Below are 4,956 nucleotides of genomic sequence, written 5' to 3'. Positions count from 1 at the left end.
GGGGTTAGATTTGATGAGTAAGGAGGGTGGTCATGCAGTTCAAACCGTAATTCGTGGATTTTAGCCATGGTAACCACTGAGGTGTGGGACGGCCCATTGTCTTGGTGAAACAATTTTTTTTATTGCTTCTGTAATGGTTTTTTCTTTTTGAAGATAATCGACTAAGATAACTCCATGATTATCCCAAAACACAGTCACCATCACTTTCCCAGCCGAAAAAACAGGATGTCCTTTTTTTGGAGCCGATTTCCCCTTCGCTGTCCACTAATTTGACTTTTTTTTTTGTTTTTTGGTTATAATGGTGTAAATAAGTTTCATCTACAGTAATTAATTGGCGCCAAAACTCTGTTTTATTGCGCCTATAATGCGCCAACACGTCTTTGGTCTAACGTGAGCAAACGCGGCACCCATCAGGCTTTCTCATACCTAAATCTTGATTCAATAATATATGACAAACACATTCTTTGGACATATTCATAGCTTCTGCTATCTCTCTCACTTTTATTCAACGGTTGTCTAGCACCATTTGGTGAACTTAAGCGATGTTATCGTCAGTGGTTGCAGTTTTTGAATGTCCCGGACGGTTATCGTCTCCCAAGCTGGTACGGCCACATTTAAATTCAGCTGCTCAAAATTTGACGGTGGTAAATGATGGTGCAGAGTCCCCGTACTCAGCGTCCAACTCGTCTTTGATTTACTTAGTCACATTGTCTTTCAAAAACAGATATGACAGCTCGATATTCGATTTTTTCCATTTTCACAAAAACACTCATCAACTCACTCAAACGATTGTCAGACAAGTGTCCGTCCAAAATGGCTGAAATTTTGATGAGTACCTTTCAAAAGATGCGCAAACACATTTCCTAGTGTTGCTATCTTCATGTTGAGGTCGGAAAATTTTCAGACCACCTATGTATTATTGGGAAAAAAATATTCAACTAATAGGATTCAGTGGCATTAGGTAATAAAAAAAGATCAGCTGAGTGGATTTCTGCTTCAGTTAATCAACAGATTTTTTGATTCATTTTTGTATAATCTTCAGAATTTTTTTTCACTAGTAAAAATGTCTATTGTTTTGATGAAAGTTATGCCATAAAACAATTATGTTAAATCAGAACAATCTAAAAATGAAACCTTTCTTTTGTAAACATCAATTTATTCGATTTCATGGGAAACAGGAAATAAATTACAGAACTATGGATTTAAGAAGATAAAGATAAGGCATATAGTAATGTACATGGTGCCAATTCTTCACTTTTGGCTCCCACCACCCTACGCTATTTTGTAGTTGAACATCTCAGTTGTGAAGTTAAGTTATACTTACTACAAGTTTAGTCTGTTTAAAATAACAATACTCATGCCTGAGTTTACCATACCCGGAAAACGACGGATAAACTGCAACGTTTGTTTCTATCCTTTGAAATCTAATTAAATGTTAAATAGTTCCCATTAAAAGTGAATTTCCAAGATCGTCATAGCGTATGAAAAAATTAATTAAAGAATTATTTTGTATTAAACAACGGGAGATGTGTGTCATTTTTAATTTCGCGGGGATTAAAATTATTGAATAAATTCATCAAGTTATTTGACAGCAGATTTGATGCATTACACTTGTCCAATTTCTTGATGAAGCGACTTCATGAATTAATTCATCAATAAATTGTCAATGTAAAACAGCTATTAGAAAATCTTTCCAGAAACAAAGATCGGGCATAGCAAAAGGTCAACTTTAATGCTTGAGAATTCACGAAACTGTATGAATTGGTATACAAACGGAAAATGTGTTCTTTGCCATATTTTTCAGAAAAGGCAAAGCATATGAAACCGTGGAGTCTTTCGTCTGAAAATGCCGCGGTGAAAGTTTTTCTACTCGTAATAATCGAAAAATAAATCGATCTTAAACGATTTTCTAACTTAACAGCTTATATGAAGCGACAATCTATAGTGTACCGTACCAGGCAAGTGTTCAGCAGAGGTGAAATATACTTTGTAATCGTATGATCTTATTTAATGATGAAGGAAATATTAATGCAATTATTCCTTTGAGTCGCGTGACTAATATTTCCTAATTTTATCAGGTTGTATCAAATTTTAACTTTTTCGGTACTGCAGAAGAGACGAATATTGTCTGATGATGATGATGATGATGGTGATGAATTATTGGTAATACGTGATAGCGAAAATTCCAAAACTAATTTAAAAAATTTACATTCGACAATTGTTGTATTTAAAATTATATTTTATCGCGTATTTTTAGTGAACAGAATTTTCAAACAAAAAAAAAGGATTCGTAAAAACATTGTTTCTATTTTGGAACAAATTTTAAATTAATAAAAACTGATCATCACAAAATATATTTTTCATATAAGCAATATACAGGGTGTTTATTAATTGAATGCCGATACTTAAGGGTGTGAATCCTTGGGTCATTTTAAGAAGAAAACTTAATATCAACATATGTCCTAAATCTCATAATTTTTGAGCTACAGGGTGTTACAGTTTAAAGAAAAAATTTACTTTTTTATTATAATTTTCTTATCACTCCAGATGATATTTTTATGAAATTTTGTACACACCTATTAATCATTAAGGAGCATTGTTTGATGTAAAAAATGTTTTAAAATCTTTGCCAATGACGTCCGTACGAGGATTGAACTAAACATTTTTGAAGAAAAAATGGTACGCCACTGCTTTTTCTAAAAACTGAAATTATTTTTAAAATCTCCATTTATTTTACAGCAAATTCGGTCCCTAGACTTACTCTCGTACGACGCACCATTTGCACGTAAAAAAATGAAAACCAAAAAAGTTTTTTTCCCCCCAAGTTCATTGAGACTGCTTTTGATATTTTGTTGCCATTTTGTAGACACCCACCATGCGTGGAAACACTTTTTGTGGGGCAAAAAATAATTTTCTACTTTCACAAATGACGTTCACGTAAGCATAATATTAAATGTTTGGATAGAAAAAATGGTAAGCTCATTAAACGCCCCCTTAAAGCAAATGAAATAAAAATTAGTAGGCTGGGTAAAGTATCATAATGTATTTATTATGTATTTACAGTAGTTGTTGAAAGTGTCCTCCACCCGCACGTATGCAAGCATCTACTCTTCTTTGCATAGACTGACGTACATTTTCAAAAATTCCTGGGGTGTCTCTTATGATTTGGCAGCATACTATTATACGATTTCGTAACTCTTCTTCGGTTTGAATCGGCACTGCGTACACTAAGCTTTTCAGATGACCCCAGAAAAAGTAGTCTAAAGTATTAAGGTCGGTAGATCTGGGCGGCCATGACTGCGTTTCTCCGCGGTCTATCCACCGATCGCGATAGTTGTGATTTAAAAATTCACGCACCCGTAAGCTAAAATGTGGAGGTGCACCATCGTGCATTAGCCACATCTGGTTTCTTAATAAAAGAGGAAGGTCTTCAAGCATTGGCTTTAGATCTTCTTCAAGAAAGTGTAAATACGATTGTCCATCTAATCTTCTTGGGAGAAAAAAATGGGCCTATCAAATAATCTTCAATAACACCAGCCCTAACATTTATTGAAAACTGTTCTTGATGATTTGATTCAACAATTGTAAAAGGGTTTTCATCCGCCCACAAATGGTTATTATGGAAATTTCGTATTGAGTTTCGAGAAAAACTAGCTTCATCGGTAAAAATAATGTACCTGTCAAATAACGGACTTTCCAGCAGTTTTTGACGAAAAAACTCACAGAAATTAATGCGCAACTCCTCAATTTCATGTAAAATTCCTTCTTCAAGTTTCGGTGTTCTTACTGTTTCAAGGACTCCTTTAGCACTGTGGTCTACTTTTAAATTTCCGGTTTCGTGAAGACGTCTATGAATCCCAGAAAATGTTCTCGGATCGGGTAGTACGCGATTTGGATACCGCTCTTGGTATATCCTCCTGGCTTCGTATGCATTTCCATCGGCAACCCCATAAGTAAAATGCATGTCAGCTAATTCACCGATTGTAAAATTTACCATTTTTTATGAGATTTTACCTCCTACTCTAATAATTTTTTAATAATGAAAAATCAATGTCAACTTTATTGCGAAAAGAAGCGTCAAAAATTATGACACTTTACCCAGCCTACTAATTTTTATTTCATTTGCTTTAAGGGGGCCTTTAATGAGCTTACCGTTTTTTCTATCCAAACATTTAATATTATGCCTACATGAACGTCATTTGTGAAAGTAGAAAGTTAATTTTTGCCCCACAAAAAGGGTTTCCACGCATGGTGGGTGTCTACAAAATGGCAACAAAATATCAAAAGCAGTCTCAATGAACTTGGGGAAAAAACTTTTTTTGGTTTTCATTTTTTTACGTGCAAATGGTGCGTCGTACGAGAGTAAGTCTAGGGACCGAATTTGCTGTAAAATAAATGGAGATTTTAAAAATAATTTTAGTTTTTAGAAAAAGCAGTGGCGTACCATTTTTTCTTCAAAAATGTTTAGTTCAAACCTCGTACGGACGTCATTGGCAAAGATTTTAAAACATTTTGTACATCAATCAATGCTCCTTAATGATTAATAGGTGTGTACAAAATTTCATAAAATATCTGGAGTGATAAGAAAATTATAATAAAAAAGTAATTTTTTTCTTAAAACTGTAACACCCTGTAGCTCAAAAATTAAGAGGTTTAGGGCATATGTTGATATTAAGCTTTCTTCTTAAAATTACCCAAGGATTCACACCCTTAAGTATCGGCATTCAATTAATAAACACCTTGTATTTTTAGTTATAATTTATTTTCTCTTTATAAATTGCCATACATTATTTCAAAATATTAAAACATTTATGCTAACTTCTTTTATACACAGGGTAAACTTTAAATGTTGTAACAAAAGCCGGGATGCGTGATAGTTTATTTGTTAGTTCTAAGAACGGATGGGCCAACTCAGACTGAAAATATTTCAGTCAACACTAATTATTGAAAAGTTAA

This window comes from Anoplophora glabripennis, unplaced genomic scaffold (assembly GCF_000390285.2).
Source record: "Anoplophora glabripennis isolate ALB-LARVAE unplaced genomic scaffold, Agla_2.0 scaffold320, whole genome shotgun sequence".
NCBI lineage: Eukaryota > Metazoa > Arthropoda > Insecta > Coleoptera > Cerambycidae > Anoplophora > Anoplophora glabripennis.
Note: the sequence above shows the minus strand (reverse complement) of the source record.